The 19516-nt window shown below is 44.7% G+C and overlaps 1 long non-coding RNA gene across 3 annotated transcripts in view; it reads left to right on the forward strand.

The window, feature by feature from the left end:
• Nucleotides 1–3113: 3113 nt before the first annotated feature.
• Nucleotides 3114–19516, forward strand: part of LOC111751550 (uncharacterized) — a 33136-nt gene continuing 16733 nt past the window's right edge. Inside the window, exons 1-3 of one of the 3 annotated variants that reach the window (XR_002786647.2) lie at nt 3114–3504; nt 3593–3701; nt 19350–19439. This is a non-coding gene — a long non-coding RNA (uncharacterized LOC111751550). Of the gene's footprint in view, nt 3505–3592; nt 3702–6351; nt 9317–19349; nt 19440–19516 lie in introns of those variants that run through there. The other 2 variants (XR_002786649.2, XR_002786648.2) reach the window with 2 other exon arrangements.

Consider the following 19516-nt stretch of genomic DNA (forward strand, 5'->3'; position numbering starts at 1 on the left):
TTTTGTGGTTGAGTTTTACCAGAATCATATAGATTTTAGAGATCAGGTGCTGGTCGGAGATGTCATAGCTGAAAATTCTTTCCCAATCTGTAGGTGGTCTTTTTTACTCTTTTGGTGAAGTCTTTTTTTTTTTTTTTTTTTTAGGTGAGCTCCCAGTTATCTGGTTTCTCTTCGTCATTTTTGGTAATGTTTTGTATTCTGTTTATGCCTTGTATTAGGGCTCCTAATGTTGTCCCTATTTTTTCTTCCGTGATCTTTATCGTTTTAGTCATTATGTTTAGGTCTTTGATCCACTTGGAGTTAGTTTTTGTGCATGGTGTGAGGTATGGGTTCTCTTTCATTTTTTTTTGCAAATGGATATCCAGTTATGCCAGCACCATTTGTTAAAAAGACTTTCTTTTCCCCAATTAACTGACACTGGTCGGCTGTATTTTTAATATAGTTATTCAAAGAATTAACACTACTGCTTAGGCAAATCTTAGCTAAAGAACGTTAGAATGCGGATGTCATAAAAAGTAGAATATCTTTGTTACCTAAGGGAAGTTTATTCTGCTAAAATGAGAAAGCACAGGCACAGAATAAGACACAAGTTATAAAAAACGGGAATAGCATAGAAGTGAGAACAGACATGAGTTCACATGCCATTTCCCCACCCTTTTCTTTGTGACTGTTTCCTTACCTTTAAAATAGGGAAAAATAGGTACCTTGAAGTTACAGGAAGAATTTAAATTCTTAGCACATTTGGATAAATGTTAATTCCTCTTTGTTTTCTACATCACTGAGAAAGGATGGGGTGAAACAGTTACGAAAAAAGTCAGGGGCCTTTCGTGTTTTTTTTTCCTCCCCTTTGTTTTTGCTTTTTTGTGGCCTAATTTCTTTTAACAAATAACAGTAATTATTTTTCTGATTAGAACTTAAAATGAGAAGTAACAGCTGCAAACATCCATTAGAAATTGGGACGTGGAAATGTACGAAGTACTAATCAAGGAAAATTGGAAGTTGTCAAAAGTGAAATGAAACACTTGAAGATCTACATCCTGGGCGTTCGTGAGCTGAAATGGACTGGTATTAACGATGCTGAATCAGACAGTCATCTGGTGTACCATGCTGGGAATGACAAATTGAAGAGGAATGACGTTGCATACATCATCAAAAAGAACATTTCCAGATCTATCCTAAAGTACAACACTGTCAGTGACAGGTTAATATCCATACTCCTCCAAGGAAGACCAGTTAATATGACTATTATTCAAATTTACACACCTACCACAAATGCCAAGATGAAGAAATTGAAGATTTACCTGTGTGTTACTGACTACATGAAGGCATTTGATTGTGTGGATCATAAAGACTTCTGGATAACATTATGAAGAATGGGAATTCCAGAACACTTAATTGTTCTCATGTGGAAACTGTACGTGGATCAAGAGGCGGATATTTGAGCAGAACAAGAGGATACTGAGTGTTTTAATATTCGAAAAGATGTGTGGCAGGGTTGTATTCTTTCACATAGTCAATCTGATACTGAACAAATAATCTGAGAAGCTGACTATATGAAGAAGAACTAGGCAGCAGGACTGGAAGAAGACTCATTAACAACCTGCAATATGCAGATGACACACCTTGCTCCCTGAAAGGAAGATGACTTGAAGCACTTACTGATGAAAGTACAAGACTGCAGCCTTCGATGTGGATTACGCCTGAACATAAAGCAAATGAAAACTCTCACAACTAACCAATAAACAACATCATGGTAAGTGGTGAAGAAATTGAAGTTGTCAAGGATTTCATCCTACTTGGATCAACAATCAGCGTTCATGAGAGTAGCAGTCGAGAAACCAACCAATATATCGCATTGAGCGAATCTTCGGCAGAAGACCTCTTTAAAGTATTAAAAAGCAAAGATGTCCCTGTGGTGACTAAGGTGAGCCTGACTCGAGCCGTGGTCTTTTTAATTCCCTCATATGCATATGAAAGTTGGACAATGAAAAAGGAAGACCAAAGAAGAACTGACACACTTGAATTGTGGTGTTGGCGAAGAATATTGAATATCCCACAGACTGGCAGAAGAACGAATAATTCAGCCTTGAAGGAAATACAACCAGCACGCTCCTTAGAAGACTTTGTCAGGAAAGAGCCATCACTAGAAAAGGACATCATGTCTGGTAAAGCTGAGGGTCAGTGAAAACGACAGAAACCCTCCCGGAGACAGACTGACACAGTGGCTGTAATAATGGGCTCAAACCTACCAAAGATTGTGAGGGTACCACAGGGCCAGGCCATGTTTCATTCTGTTACACGTAAAATAGCTCTGAAATGGAGCCAACTTGACAGCAACTAACGACAATTCTACTACCCAGAGATAAACACTATTAATGTTTTGTGTTTGTACTGAGTATGCCTACACCCCAAATTTTTTCTTTCTTTTTACAAAACTGGGATGATGTTATTACATAAAGTATTATATCCCACATCTCACTTACTAAACCAAACCCACTGCCATTGAGTCAATTCCAATGCATAGTGACCCCATAGGGTTTCCAAGGCTGCAGATCTCTACAGAAGCAGACTCACATCTTTCTCTTGAGGAGTGGCTGGTGGTTTCGAACAGCCGGCCTTTTGGTTAGCAGTCAATTGCTTTAACCACTGTACCACCAGGGCTCCTTCTTCTCACTCATGTATCTTTATTTTTAAAAGACTTCAAAATTTGAAATTTTTCTTATTTTAAAATATAACTTAATGGTTATATATATCACTATATGGATGTATAATTTTTTATTTAGTCCTTCCTCTCTTTTTGGACAGTTGGACTGTTTCCGAACTTTGTCGCTATAAAAACGCTACACAGCATTCTTGCATGCACGTTTTGGTGCACAGCCGTTGATATCTTTAGGACAAATTCCTAGAAGTGGAATGAGTAATTATAAGGGTTTTTTTTTAAAAGAGTTCTGACACATTACTAAATCATCCTTCCGAAAGGTTGTAACAATTGATGACTCTAACGTTAATGTATGGTGATTTTTGTACCATCTGGTTTTGGGACCAAACGATCGACTACATTTGGAAAGTAATGAAACGAGAATGGAATATAAGTGTATATGTGGGTTCTATTTCTCTTTTCTATGAAACTCAATATATGATTTTCCAGTTTTTGTAATTAGAGTAGAGGGCTGCATGAAACTGGCAGTGGGCCAGAGAGTTTCAGGAGAGGAGAACTGCACCAAGAATGGGAAACACAATGAAGCAGTAAGGAAATGAGGAAGGTCCGAGAAAGTGGGCAAGATGCTGGGTCAGCTGAACGTCTTAGGAAAGGAACCACTTCAGACTTGACTTCCGCCCCTGGCAGAAGAGGTTCCTGGCTACCTGCCAATTATAAGCAGATAGAAACAGAGCACTGGGAGAGAACAGTCAACCAAGGTGGAGGGCAGTGAGACAAAGGCACGGAGCCCAGGAGCCAGGAGAAGAGCTGATGGTGGGGAAGAGCCGGCAATGAGGAGAGGCTAGGTCTGTGATGGTAGACTAGTCAGACAGCCCTCCACATCCACTAGCTGCAGCCTGCTGGAGTCTAATTACAGCTTTATTTTTTTTTTAGAAAGACCAGTGTTCTTATACGCAATCAGTGGAAGCAGTTCCTGCAGGTTCCTGGGACCACCACCAGGAAGACAGCGGGGCCTGGACCACACCTGGGAGGCAGCCCACAGGTGAGGTGTGACCCAGCCTCAGCAGCTGTTCGCGCCAACGGCAGGCCCCGGGCTCCAGGTTATGTGAACATTAGAGTTAGGGCTTTGAAGAGGAGAGTATGAAAGTAGAGAAAGAATTAATTTATATTTATTTAAACCAGAAATATTTCACACCACAAGCCCTGGAGATTTAGGGTACTTAAACAACTGTCACAGTTTTTCCATAACTCCCAGAGAATCAGCAAGGTAACCAAAAGTTAAGAAACTGGTGACAATAATTCTCATATCTTCACAAAGGCCAATACCTGAGCCTGGGAATTGTGAAGACTTCAATACTCACTCTCCCTAGGCATAAACACAAAGTAATACTCCACATGTCTTTGGGAGTAACAAACCCTGTCAGTTTAATAAAAATTGAACTACTGGTTGTAAGTTTGGTAGACCGGGGCTGTTGTTTAAGTGATAATATCTTAACTTCAGTAAGGGGTTTGAACAGAAACCACTCGACAAACCAGAAAACGGTTGCAATGTTGGTATGGGAGTATGAAAACAAAGTGTGTTTTCATAGGCTGGGCTTGGGCCAGGACATCTTAAAATTTCATTAGTGATTGCAGAAGAGAGTACGAGAGAAAGGAATAAAAGAGACAACCAGCATGGGGTTAGAATACAGCAATAATACAATAACCATCTAAGACAGAAGAGCGAGCCAGAGGGAGAGGGAGAGAGATACAGCAGACACCAGTGGTCACAGACAGAGAACGAAGCTTGATAGCATGAGGAACCTTTAAAGATAAAGAACAAATTAAGCAAACAAAAAATGGAGTGAACACGGAGTACAATGAAACACCCACTCTCTGGAGTCCCCAGGAACAAGTGACTCTAGAAAGCCTGGTTTCTAACAGCCGAGACGCCTTGAAGCGTCAACTTTGGATTTTATCTATTTTTAATGGAAGAATTTCAAAAACGTATCACCCATTTCTCTGCTCTCTTTAAGAATGTGTTGAGTATAATATACCCTTCTCTTGATGACTCAGGACGGTTGCCTATGATCAAAAATTACTTTTTAATTAAAAAAATATTTATTAAGTGACTCTACTGTACATTTGCCTCGTCCTTTTTTTATTTACTTTAAAACCAGGCCTTGAAAATATTACGTTAAGAGAAAAAAACACAGTCACAAAGGACTACATATCGTACGATTCCATTTATATGAAATGTTCAGCACAGGCAAATCTGTAGAGACAGGAAATGGGTGCCTAGGGCTAGCGGGTGGGAGGACTGCGGCATGGTGGCTAAGGGGTGCGGAATTTCCTTTTGGGGTAATGAAAATGTTTCAGATTGACCATGGTGAAGGATGCACGACTCTGTGAATACACTGAAAGCATACCATTGAGCTGTACACTTTAACCCCTTCGTGCCCGGTGGTACATGCAGCAACCATGAACTTTTGCAGCCTCTGGGGTTTACTGGGAAGCCGCTATACTGCTGACAGCGTACGCTGCCGCAAGGCAGGGACCTTTGTGACTGTCTGAAACTGAAGAACTGGGCGTAGGCTGGAAATTACTGTTTTTACAGGGTGTTGTATGAGGGGTCTGAATTTTTGGTAGGAAAAACAGAAATTTTGACAATTTTTATTTGTTACGCATGTGTGCCAATAGACCCTGGTGGGAACTCTGGGGTATAACTACTGGTACTTCATGTGTACCACTAAACACTTGGGGTAGGCTTGTGGGGGGGGACAAGAAAGAAAATCCATTCTACCTACCAAAAAATTCAGACGCACCCAATATTCAGCATGTTTCCATTAACGAAAATACATGTAGCAACAAAAAATTCTAAGCAGAAAATACCTGAGTCACCAAAAGGTTAAGTGGATGAATTATATGATCTATGAATTATACCTCGATAAAGCTTCTAAAAGAAAGAAAGAAACAGTTTAACCATGTCCAGAAAACAGAGAAAGCCGATGAACAAGGATGAGGAAGGCAGGAAAGCATAACAGGGCTGGCCAGGAACCAGTGCTGCTGAGCGACTGTTCACGTCTGTAAGCTCTGCCCCTGCGTACAACAGCCCTGGGTGATTATGCGGCTCTGCTGTCTTCTCTCTCCCGTTCTTATGTCTGCCTGGGACATAGAGCTTTATGGCATCAGCTGCTTCTGACCAGCTTGGTCCCAGAAACCACAGCGGTTAACAGCCAGGCTTTGGAGCCAGAAGGGCCTGGGTTTAATGACCATGTCGTAACCTTTACCAGCAGTGGATCTTGGGCTTTAACCTCTCTAAGCCCCAGCTTCTCCATTTGTAAAATGGGAATGAAAATTCTCACAGTGTTGTTAGAAGAATTCAATGAGATAAAACTTGAAAAGTGACCAGCTTTGTGTCTGACTCATAGGAAGTGTTCGAAGGAACTTTGTATAGGGGAAGGGTTATTAGCAGGCTCTAAGTGAAAATTTCACTATGAATAAAGCCTGAGTCCTCAAGGCATGACCTTGGCGATATTTATTTTGCTACTCAGATTGGTAAGGACACTCAGGTCAACTGATATTCCTGTCAGATGAGGTGTTACTGAATTACCACCTTTCCCTAAAATAGAAGTGGGAAAGGAACAAACATTAATTGAGCACCTACTATGTGCCATGTGCTTGACACTCAATATCTCATTTAATTCTTAAAGGAATCATATGAAATGGATATTCACATAATCATATGAAATGGAGCTAGAGAATATATCCAGAAATTTGGAAGACAGCCACCTGGGCAACTGACTAGAAGAGATCCATATCTGTGCTCATTCCAAAGAAAGGTGATCTGACTGAATGTGGAAATTATTGAACAATATCATTAATATGATATTTTGCTCAAGATAATTAAAAAACGGCTGAAGCAGTACATCAACAGGAAACCTCAAGAAATTCAAGCCGGATTCAGAAGAGGACGTGGAACATAGGAGGTCATTGCTAATGTCAGATGGATCCTGGCCAAAAACAGAGAATGCCAGAATGATGCTTATCTGTGTTTTATTGACTATGTAAAGGCATTCGACTGTGAATCTTAACAAATTATGAGTAACATTTTGAAGAATGGGAATTCCAGAACACTTAAGCGTGCTCATGCAGAACCTGTACCCAGACCAAGATGCAGTCTTTTGAACAGAACAAAGGGATACTGTGTGGTTTAGAATCAGCAAAGGTGTGCATCAGGGTTGTATCCTGTCGTCACATTTATTTAATCTGTATGCTGAGCAAATAATCCGAGAAGCTGGACTATATGGAGAAGAACAGGGCATCAATATGGGAAGAAGACTCATTAACAACCTGCGTTATGCAGATGACACAATCTTGCTTGCCGAAAGCGAAGTGGATTTGAAGCACTTACTGATGAAGATCAAAGACTACAACCTTCAGTATGGACTATACCTCAACATAAAGAAAACAAAAATCCTCACAACTGGACCAATAAGTAACATCATGATAAACAGAGAAAATACTGATGTCAAGGATATCATTTTAGGTGGGATCCATGATCAACGCCCATAAAGTAGCAGTTAAGAAATCAAATGACGTAGTACATTGGGCAAGTCTGCTGCAAAAGGCCTCTTTAAAGTGTCAAAATAAAGATGTCACTTTGAAGACTAAAATGCGCCTGACGCAAGACGTGGTATTTTCAATTGCCTCACATGCCTGTGAAAGCTGGACAATGAATAAGGAAGACTGAAGAGGAATTGACGCCTTCGAATTGTGGTGTTGGTGAAGAATATTGAATATACCATGGACTGCCAGAAGAATGAACAAATCTGTCTTGGAAGAAGTACAAACAGAATGCTCCTTAGAAGTGAGGATGGTGAGACTTTGTCTCACTACATTGGACATGTTATCAGGAGGCACCAGTCCCTGGAGAAGGACATCACGGTTGGTAAAATAGAGGGTCAGTGAAAGAGAAGAAGGCCCTTAACGAGATGGAGTGACACAGTGGCTGCAACAAAGGGCTTAAACATAGCGACGTTTGTGAGGATGGTGCAGGACTGGACAGTGTTTCATTCTGTTTTACGCGGGGTTATTATGAGTGGAAACCACTCGGTGGCACCCAAAAACAACGCAGATGGGGAAAACCAGACTCATAGCGACCCTATAGGACAGAAGGAGAACTGCCCCATAGGGTTTCCAGGGAGCGGCTGGTGAATTTGAACTGCAAACCTTTTGGTTAGCTGCTGAGTTCTTAACCAATATGCCACCAGGGCTCCGATCATAATAATAATGATAGTAATCACTGTTATGATGTGTTAAATTCATTTCATTTAATCCTCACCAAACCCTGTGGTGAGTTACTACTATTATTCCATTTTACACTGAGGCACCAAAAGAGTATGTAAATGGCCCAAGGTCACATGGTTTAAGTTGCAAATTTGGGATACAAGCAGAGACAATCTGACCCTAGAGTCCGTATCCCTTCCATGTTTACGCTGTCCTCTAGGAACACAACTGAGGGTCTGAGTGGTCCCCGGATGTAACAGGAAGCCAAGCTGCAAGAGGTACAGTGAATGGGGCACTGGACAAATTAAAACAAGACAGTCCCTAGTGCCAGTCGGGCAGTCAGGTCTTTTGGGGCGACTTGAGAGACACTGAGGAGATCTCGCTGGGCTCTTCTTCGTACCTGAGAATACACACACAGAATACCACTTTTTCATTCAAGGTCATTTGTCGTTTGGGTTTTTGTCAAAATGGCTCTGAATACCTGCTAACAGCTTCGACTGATTTTCCAATCTTTCCCTGGCATGCTTTTTTTTTTCTCTCTCTCTCTCACATGGCTTTCATAGCAGAGAAGAAAGGAAGAACTTGAAGGCCTGGGAGGCTTGTTAGAGGACAGGTGAACTCTGAGAATCACGACCTCACCTACCTCCTCATTCTGCACTAGAAACCCCAGCTCAGTCTTAAAGGCTTCTGTGCGAGCTCGCTGAAGAAAGTCAGGACTCTGGTTAGATCCATGCGATGCCTGCTCTCCGGGGCCGCTCCGGACTGGGAACAGCAACAGTCCTTTTCTCGGCTGCTTCTACTCCGCTTGGATGATTCAGCGCTGGCAGCCTCTAACACATCTGGGTCTGAGAAGCTTTTGTTGTTGTTGTTGCTGGTAGACATTCTGTGAGAAGGCGGACAGTGACCAGCTGTTCCCAGTCTCCACAGAGAACAATTCGAGCAATAGGTTTTGTGGTTTTTGTTTTGTTTTTTTAATTTAATCACGCTTTAGGTGGAAGTTTACAGCACAAATTAGTTTCTCATTCCAAAATTTATACAGATTGTTTTGTGACATTGGTTGGTTGCAAGCCCTTCAATATGTTGGTGCTACAGCTGCTAACCAAAGGGTCGGCAGTTCGAATCTGCCAGGTGCTCCTTGGAAACTCTATTGGGCAGTTCTACTCTGTCCAATAGGGCCGCTGTGAGTCGGAATCGACTCGATGGCACTGGGTTTTTTTTTTCCTTTGGGTCCCCCCGTCCACCCTGGGTTCCCTGCGTCCATTCGTCCAGTTTTCCTGTCTGAGCAATAGGCTTAAGGCACGTGGTTTTTTAGTACACTCCTCTGGATCCTAAAACCATCTCAAGCTGTCCCCCCCCCCACCCCCCGCCCCAGGCCTTCTGGAACAGGCAGATTTGACGAGGCCATCAGTTGCTTAATGAGAGCTACATTCACTTCATTGTATTTTTGGTGTAGTCAGAATTGACTCGACGGCAACGGGTTTGGTTTTTTTTAGGGGCGGTTTCGGTACAGTACGTTTAAAAATGCTTTCTCACAGCTGACACAGCTGCTGTTGAGTGTTGTGCACAAGAGAACTAATGGCTGCCCGATTCTGTCCCATCCCTATCATGGGTTACTGTCAGACCATTGTGATCCACAGGGCTTTCCTGGCTGATTTCCCGAAGTAGGTCATCATTCTTCCTAGTCCTCCTTGGGCTGGAAGCTCCTCTGAAGCTTGTTCGGTGTCCCAACAACACGCACATCTCCACTGACAGACGGCGTAAGGGACATTGGCTGAGAATTAAACCCAGGTCTCCCGCATGGAAGTTGTGAGCTCTGCCGCTGAACCATCACTGCCCTGACTCTAACTTTGTCGTTGCTGGGTGCTGTCGAGTCAGTTCCAACTCATAGCAACCCTGTGTACAACAGAACGAAACACTGCCTGGTCCTGCGCCACCCTCACAATCATTGTTATGTTTGGGCCCACCGTCGCAGTCACTGTGTTAATCCATCTTGTTGAGGGTCTTCTTTTTTGATAACCCTCCACTTTAACAAGCATGATGTCCTTCTCCAGGGACTGGTCCCTCCTGATCACACGTCCAAAGTACATGAGATGAAGTCTCCCCATCCTTGCTTCCAAGGAACACTCTGGCTGTATTTCTACCAAGACAGATTTGTTGGTTCTTCTGGTAGTCCATGGTATATTCAATATTCTTCTCCAATACCATAATTCAAAGGCATCAATTCTTCTTTGGTCTTCCTTATTCATTGTCCAGCTTTCGCATGCATATGAGGCGATTGAAAATATCATGGCTTGGTTCAGGTGCCAATCTAACTAGATGTATAGAATTATAACATTCAGAACCCTGAATGTGTTTTCCCCAGATTGAGGATAATTTTGTTGGGCTTCAGTGGCCTGGCTAGAGAGGGAAATTCCCACAGAGCAAGTAACCGTTAGAGCTCTTTTTCCTGCGTTCTTTCCCACTTTCAAAAATCATACTGCTACTCACGTGAAGAGAGCACCCCTGCAGGTTCAGCCTCGGCCAGGGGCACGGTTCTCCCAGGCCTTCCTCCCACTTTCGGCCAGAGGCATCTCCAGGTCCCCCATTCCTGCCTAACCAGCTACCAATCCTGTTAATGAGAGTGGGGTGGCCCAGGCTCAGGAAGCAATGAGGAGCGACCTGAGGTAGCACCCCACAGCAGTTAATGTTTGATTCCTTAATCCTACAGCTAAAAATCAGAGGGCTTCCAGTGAGGACCATTGTCCACCTTGTAAACACCCCAAGAGCAGGAGAGACTACAAGGTGGCTGTGGGTGGGGACAGGACCAAAGGACTCCTCTGCTTTCCCCAGCCCCTCCTCTGCTTACAGGCAGCTGATGAGAGACAAAGTATCTCCTGAGGTGATTTCTCAGGCCCTGGCCACCCCACTCTCATTAACAGGATTGGTAACTGATTAGGCACGTCTTCTGGCAGGAATGGGGGAGCTGGAGATGCCTCTCATCGAAGGTGGGAGGAAGGCCTGGGAGAACCGTGCCCCTGGCCTAGGCTGAATCTGCAGGGGCGCTCTCTTCACGTGAGTAGCAGTATGATTTTTAAAAAATATTACACATTCGTAGTGGGCAAGAACGCAAAGAGCTCTAAGAGTTATGTCACCGCCATGGTCCAGGTAATATATTAAGCTGGTAACAGTGTCACGCACTTTAAGAATCTCCAAAGCACAGCTGCCCAGACCAAGTTTTATAAGGGAGAAAGAAGATAGATATATTCAAGGACAAGGCTGGGGGACCCTGTTGGAGCTGGGGGCCGGGGGACACTCATGAGGACACCAGACATGGTAGAAGTGACATAGGGTGGAAGGGCAACCTGTAGGACAGGGTCTGTAGCCGTGGGCTCAACAGCTGGCCTGCTCTGGGGTATCCAGGTGCCTGGGCTCAGCTTTGTCTGAGCAGAGACCAGGAGGAGGCAGAGAGCCTTTTTCTGCTCTACAGTTGGGAGACACTTAAGGGAGAATCAAACTCCATGCTAATTTAACAGTTATTAATAATTGACAGCACCCATTCCTTGAGGGTTGTTTCCACAGTGCTTAGAGGCCTGAGAACTAGTGATAATAAAATTTTAACAGAAGATAAAATTGGGTTAGGAGTTTTTCTGCCTCCATTGAAAATTGTCCTATATATAAAACATTCATTTCAAGTTATACGCTAATAAACAAACACGTACCCCCTAGGCTCCCATGTATGAAAATCTAATGTGATAATGAAAATCAAGACATGGAAATAAATGAATTATAAGAAAATGATCATTTAGTACACAATGAATAAATTATTGGAGTAATCAGCCAACATGTGAAAAATACCCACAGGACAAAAAGTGGGGAGGGACTGGCGCCTACCTCCCACTCTATCAGCTGCATCAATACGTGGCTTTATTTGTTTGGGTTTTTCCTTTATTCTTTCAGCAGGCTTTCATTGAGCATCACTGATTTGACAGGTGTCGTGGGGCAGTTCTACTTCGTCCTACAGGGTTGCTATGAGTCAGAACCGACTTGACAGCAACAGAGTTTTTTGACCCTAGTAGTGCAGTGGTTAGGCGCTTGGCTGCTAACTGAAAGGTCAACAGTTTGAACCCACCAGCCGCCCTGTGGGAGAAAGATGGCAGTCTGCTTCCATAAAGGTTATAGTTTCGGAAACCTGATGGGTCAGTTCTACTCTGTCCTATAGGGTCGCTATGAGTTGGAATTGACTTCAGGGCAACGAGTTTTGTTGTTGCTGTTGTTGGGCTAGTTTCACCAAAACTAGGGGAAATGTGCTCCTTCCAGGGGTGGACCACCAGCTTGCACTGAGCAAGGTACGCATGGACTTAATTGTTTTTACTTGCTAATCTGTGGTGAGCAATTTCACATGGGTCTCACCACATCTTTGACGTGGTGGGGGACAGGTGAAATTGTGCATGGAAGACTGGTGGGAATCTGGCCCTGGCTCCATTTGAGGCCCTCACTCACCTTCCTTCTTTTCTCTTTTAAAGTGATTCTGTGAATGCCATAAAAATAATAATAAAAAAAAAAAAGGCAAAATGAAAATCCTTTTAGTTCTTGTTATTTTTGTTACTTTTCATCGAGTTGGCCCTGACTCATGGAGACCCCAAGTACGGAAGAACGAAATGTTGCCCAGTCCTGTGCCATCTTCACCATCGTTGGTACCCTTGGGTCCATTGTTGTGGCTGCTGTGGATTTGGAGTGCCTTCCAACCTAGGGGCTCATCTTCCAGCACTATATTGGATAGTATTCTGCTGTCATCCGTAGGGTTTTCATTGGCTAGTTTTTGGAAGCAGAGCACCAGGCCTTTCTTCCTGGTCTATCTTAGTCTGGAAGTAGCACTGAAACCTGTCCATATGGGTGACCCTGCTGGTATTTGAAATACTGGTCGCATAGCTTCCAGCATCACAGCAACAGGCAAGCCACCACGGTAAGACGGACAGACGGGTAGTGGACTTAGTTGTTAAGCTGCCCAGTACTTGCCTATTTCAAGTCACTGGTGACGATGGACACCTACATGTCCCTTGGCTCCCATCTCTGGTGGCTCTTTCTATTCATTCTCTAAACACTGATCTTCCTTAGGGTTCGTCCTACTGCTCTCTATCTTTAGCTCTTTTCTAAGTCATTTCTTCCATTCTCACAGCCTTAAAAAACATGTTATGTTTCAAGCCAGAACCCTTCTCTGAGCCCCAGGTTCACACATCTATCTCCTCAACACCTCCACTCCGTGAAGCTCAGGTTTCCCAAACTCAGCCGAACCTCCCCTCGCTGCTCCTCTCTCCATCCAGTAAATGCAACAGAATCCACTTAGCTGCTCAAGACAAAACCCCACAAAGCATCCTTGATTCCTCTCTTTCCCTTACACCCCGTATCTAATCCATTGGCGAGTCCTTTCAGCTCTACCTTCAAAACATATCCAGAATTTGCCCACTTCTGAGCCCTGGTAGCCCAGTGGTTAAGCATTCAGCTGCTAACCAAAAGGTCAGCAGTTCAAATCCACCAGGCACTCCTTGGAAACCCTGTGGGACAGTTCTACTCTGTCCTATAGGGTCACTATGAGTTGGAATCAACTGGATGGCAACGAGTTTGGTTTGCTTGTTTCTTTCTTTTCTTGGATCCATCTCCTTGGTCGCCACACTGGTCCAAGCCACCATCATCTGTGGCAGAGATTTGTACAGTAGCCTCCAGTGGGTCTCCTCACTGTCACTTTGCCTACCCGACCAGCAGCTAGAGTGGTTTAGAAACAAAAATTAGATCATGTCATGCCACCCACTCCCAGTCTGCACAAACCCTTCAGTGAGATCCTGCCATGCTTCAGGTTGTACCCCAAGTCCCTGACTGAGCACGCCCCAGCCACCTCGCCAGCCCTAACTTGAACCATTCTCCCCGTCCTCACGATGTTCTGGCCTTACTGGCTTTAGGACTTGGCTCACTCAAGGTCAGGTCATTCAAGGTCAGCATCAGCTGATAAGAAATCTCAAGCCCCACTTCAAAACTACTGAATCAGAATCAGGATTTCAACAAGATCCCCAGGCGATCACGTGCAAATTAAATTTTGAGAAGCACCAGGTAGATTAGAATACGGCAAGCTCTTTCCACCTCAGGGCTTTGGTTTACACAGACCTTTACCCTGGCTCTTCAAACGGCTTGTCCCTCGGATGTCTCTGGAAGTGGACGCAATAAACCACAGCTGCTTCTAGGGGTAGGAACTCAGAGTCTGGCAGCAGTGTTAGAAGGGAGCCTCGCTTTTCGTTGTATGCTCTTGTTCACCATCTGAATTTTGTCCTCAGCATGTTACTTTCTAAAAAAACAGTGGCTGCAACAATGGGCTCGAGCGTAACATTGATTGTGAAGATGACTCGGGATCAGGCAGTGCTTCGTTCCGTGGTGCCCAGGGTCACTATGATTCATAGCCGACTCAATGGCACCTAATGACGACGACGACAAAAACAAAAACAAAGCAGTTTTAACCGCTTTCCCCTTTTCAGCCTTTAGTTCTGCTTACGGCCATCGGCCCATATGAAACATAAATTCCCCATACTCAGTTTCACAACAGGCTTTTCTTTCCCTCAAGCTGCTTACCACACTCTGCAATTACACATGTTCCTTTCTTTACCAGTTGACTTCCTCACCAGGGCGCAGAGGCCAGGGCTGGGTCTGTCTTGCTCACCAGTGGGGGTCGACTGTCTGCAGCTCAGTGCCTACATACAGTAAGCTCTCAGATACTTGACGATGAACTGCCCTGAGATCTGACGCTCAAACACCCCTCTTTGCTTCCTGCTTCCCTCCAAGCAGTTGGCTTACCCATTGTCTCCCACTGCTCCTATTTCTTACCTCCTAAGGTCCTTTTTTTTATTTTTAAGGTCCTTGGTGGTGGTCCTTGGTGGTATAGTGGTTAAGAGCTATGGCTGCTAACCAAAAGGTCAGCAGTTCAAATCCACCAGGCGCTCCTTGGAAACCCCTATGGGGCAGTCCTACTTGTCCTGTAGGGTCACTATGAGTCGGAATCGACTCGAGAGCAAGGGATTTAGTTTTGGTTTGAGATCCTTAGTTCTCCTGACTACTCCCTGTCTATGAGCACTTCATCCTCTAGCCTTTCTGGTTTGGATATTCAGTCCTGCACTTTCTTCTCCTTCGGCTCCCTCACACTCAGCAGTTTACTTTACTCCCAGTTTAAGAGAAAAATGGAATTCATCAGAAAAAACTTCCTTACTTATCTGCTACAAAACTCACCGACCTATCTGTGTTGCTCTTTTCTTTTTCTCCTCCCTGTTTGCTAAAATGACATTATTCAGCCTCTGTAGGTGCTCTGGTCTAACGTCTTCAATGGTGTGCTGGTAAATGTTTAAAGACCAGCTCTCAGGGAATAAAAAGCCCTCATCGGTAAAGTTTGCCAATTTCCCTGGTGTAAATTCTCCCACTATGGCCAGTTTCAAGCTACCAATGTAGTATCACTAAACACAGAGTTGGGAAGAGATGTGCAGAAGCCTATAATTACGTAGGATTTATGCCACATAGATACAATAGATATAAATAACCTTAAGAACATAGAAATCAGTAGAACATAGGAAAATAATTAGAGAGTGTTGAGTTTTGAGTAATTATTATGTTTTAAATATAATTTATTCAATTGTGAGTTTACGTTATTCAATTTTTACTACCGACCCGCTTAACAATGGGTGATACTAATGGTTAACAAATGGGTGATACAAATGGTTAACGTACTCAGTTGCTATTCAGAGGTTGGAGGTTCAAGTCCACCCAGAGGCACCTCAGAAGAAAGGCCTGGTGATCTACTTCTGAACAACCAGCCAGCGAAAACCCTGTGGAGCCCAGTTCTACTCTGCCACACCCGGGGTGCCACGAGTCAGGGGCGAGGCAGTGTCAAGCACTGGGGGTGACGTAGCAGAAACATGCTTAACAATCGACTCAGGAAATTTCTGAGAATTTAGCAATTGGCTCTCCTCTGGCAGTCGTCCCTCACTGGCCACTTTCTCACCCCCTATCGAGTTCTACGACCACTACACTCTGGCTCTGGCCGCCCGGGATATCTCTTACTTTCTTTGTGGTCTTATCTTACTGAATCCCTGGGGGCATCAGACTCTCCTGGCCACTTACTCCTCTCGCTTTCTCAGCCTGCCAAGCTCATACTTCCTGCTTCCTCTCTGGCTTTCACAGCTCTGCCAAGCTCACACCTCCTCCTCCCTCTCTGGCTGTGAGCTCTTGCCCACTTTCCTTCCTCGATTCCCCTCCTCTGTCCATCCCTCAGATGTAGGCACCTCCAGGCTCTGGCCTCAGCCCCTTCTCCCCTCGCACCTTCTCTGGACGACTACAGCACGTTCACAGTCTCAATTATGACCTTCAGTTCTGGATCGCCAGCCCAATCCTCTCCTGGGCTTTTTCCCATAGCAGGGGTTCATTATGTATTTGTGGAATTAATGAATTGATGAATGAATGGACCGCTGAAATAATCTCTCATCTCTTTTCCTTCCTTACTGGCCTCCAGTCCATCTTTCTAAAGCAGGGAGGCTGCTGAAGTGGTCCAGTGAGGCCAGGCTCAGGCCAGGTTGGTGAGAGTGAAGATGGAGATAATTGAATGGATTTACAAATTGAGTGTGGGGGGCGAAGCTATAGATTTAAGGAATTTGCTAAATGTGGGGGTGTGAGAAATAGGTGTAGCTGGGATAAGCCATGGGTATCTGGCAGAAAAACCCAGGTAGAGAGGTGCCATTAATTGAAATAGGGACTAGTACAGGAAGAGCCTATACACTGGAGTCCCTGGGGTGGTGCGAACTCTGGGCTACTAACTGAAAGGTTGTTAGTTAGAACCTGTTCACCCAGAGGTTCCCCAGAAGAAAGGCCTGGTGATTAGCTTCTGAAAGGTCACAGCCATGAAAACCCTATGGGGTGCAGTTCTACTCTGACATACGGGGTCACCGTGAGTTAGAATTGGCTCTAACACCAAATGAAAAAAAAAACTAGGAAGATCAGGCTTGTGGGTGGGAGAAGTGCCTGGAGCCACAGATCCTACTGGACTTCTAGAGATGATAGGAAGACAGATGAAGTTCAGATCAGAGGTCTGGGATGGAGATACAAAGTTGCAAGTTGTTAGCATACGGATGACAGTAGTGTCACATAGGTGAAAACAAAAGGTTTTCAGTGATCATTCACATTTAGGAGAAACTCCCAGCTCCTGAATGCTCTCTCCCACAACCCCTCTCCCCTGCCAGCTCATTCCTATCATGTATTGAATCTCAACGTCTCGTGGTCTCCTCTGCCCTCCCGAGTAGGGATGGTGGATGCCCCTCCTGCCTACTCCGCGTTGTCCTCTGCTCAACTCCCACAGCAGTTGCCACATTGTGTCACCGCTCTGGAGGGCGTGCTGTCTCTGCCAAGGTACTTGTCCAACCCCCCCGTCCCTGTGTACTGAGAACTGGCCGAGGGCTGGGACCTTGTCATCTCTCTCCTATGTTTATCCCAGCGCATATCCAGCACCTGGCTCATGGTGGCTGTTCAGCAAATATTTGTTGAAAGAGGCATTATGAAATTCACTTTCCGAGGCACGTAAGCCAGCTCCAAAGAACGCAAATCCAACTGGCATTGGTGTTGGAAGCATCTGATTGCTGGAGTCCCAGCCAGTCTCTCTTGGACGTTGAGAATTGTGTACTTAAGGAGGCATGAGGACTTTCAGAGGGTGCCAGCTTCCTGGGGATGCCAGGAACTCGTGCCTGTTTGTGTCACCCTCACCTTTTCTGGCCACATTTCAAACAGATCTCGAAAGTCTGACTGCTCTACGAAACTGCTGGGACCCGCCTTGGGTAAATACGCAGCTGCCACCAGTGCGTCTCACTCATTGCCCAACACTTGTTTTCTTTGGTGCATGAGCTCTCATTTATTACTATTTGGATATTGTGCATTCATTTACAGCTTGGCTGCATATAGCGAGGTGCTTATCCACCTCTTCACAGCACTGCTGTGGCTCTTGGATGGTGAAATGCTCAGAGGAGAAGATGAGGCAGGGCCTTGGAGACTTAGCTGTTGGTTGTGAGGCTCTGGGGGTAAACTCAAGGATGTCTCAGGGGAGCTAAAACAGTGGCGATAGGAAAGAACATCTCTTCATTCCAAATTTTCTACCTGGGATTGTGCTGGGTGCCAAAGAGAAGAGAACTTGTCAGGTTACCAGAACCAGGACCAGCTGTACAAATCAAGCAGAAAATGCCTGTACCTGTTCTTTTTCAAGCTGGAGTGCTTGCTCAAGACCAAGGTGCTGGCAAAGTGCCCTGGGAATGAGGACGTCCTTAGGAGGCCAGGAGAGCTCCACACACCCAGACTGCCCTCCTGCCTGCCCCAGGCCCAGCCTGGGAAGCCACCGGCAGACTGCTATCTGACAACAGAAGAAGCAATTATGGATTCCATCTCCCTGTGAGGCTGGCTCACGAGCAGCCCCGCAGGGCTGTGGTTTGGTTTTAATGAGCGTCTAAAAAAAACCAGTTACTGTCAAGTGACTCTGATGCCTGGTGGCCGCATATGTTGTGGAGTCAACCGTACTCCATAGGGTTTTCCAATGACTGTGACTTTTCAGAAGTGCCTTCTTCTGAGGCACCCCTGGGTGGACTTGAACCACCAACCTTTTGGCTAGCAGTTGAGTGCTTAACCATTTGTGCCACTCAGGGGCACCCTTAATGAAGGAACAAGACTCCAAAGGCTTGTCATGACAAGGCCTAAATTCACTTGTGTTTTATAGACTTAGGTCACATGGAAGGCCTTGAAATACAATCCCAGAGAATAACAGTCAGCTCTGTGTGTATGCGTGTGTGTGTATGCATATGTGTGTGAGGCGTGTGAACAGGGGGCTTAGAGAGGGGCAGTCCTGATCCCCAACCCAAGCTCTGCTTCTGGGTGGAGGAAAAGTTGGGTGGGCATGGGTGAGCACCTACCTTTCTCAGAGGCAATTTCTGGGGTGAAAAAAACACACAGCCTTGTTTCTGCTGCTGGTTTTTAAGTAGAAGTCATTGCACCATTCCCTTGCAATGCCCTCCTGTGCTCCTCAGTGGAGGGCTTCACCCCTCAGTGAACATACTTTCTTGTTGACCACGTTTCACCAATCCGTTTCTGAAATGGGGGAAATTATAGCCGGTAATTTCTCAATCGGGACAACACACTTTCCACTGTCATTTCAAAATAAAATAAGGCAGACAAGGAGTTATTGTCCTTTAAGCCATTAAAACTCATCTTTATGTTGTCCTGATGGTCTTTTCCCCCACGAGTAGTTGAAATGAAGGTTAAACAGTGCCCATTTTACATTACTACAGAATGCAAACTAGTGAACCCTACATCTTTTGACATTTTAAAAACAAAGTTCACAAATCTCTTAGATATAACCAAACACCTTGTATGATAAAATTTCTAGGCTCAGAGGTGAAGGACCATTGACTTGAAGGACACCTACGTCAATTGGCACGACATAGCTTATAAAGACAAAGCTCTGCATCCTACTTTGGTGAGTAGTGTCTGGGATCTTAAAAGCTTGCAAGCAGCTAAAAGAGACCGATAGATACAAGTATTGGTCTCTTCCCG

The sequence above is a fragment of the Loxodonta africana genome, chromosome 15, assembly GCF_030014295.1.
Source record: "Loxodonta africana isolate mLoxAfr1 chromosome 15, mLoxAfr1.hap2, whole genome shotgun sequence".
In the NCBI taxonomy this organism is placed as follows: domain Eukaryota; kingdom Metazoa; phylum Chordata; class Mammalia; order Proboscidea; family Elephantidae; genus Loxodonta; species Loxodonta africana.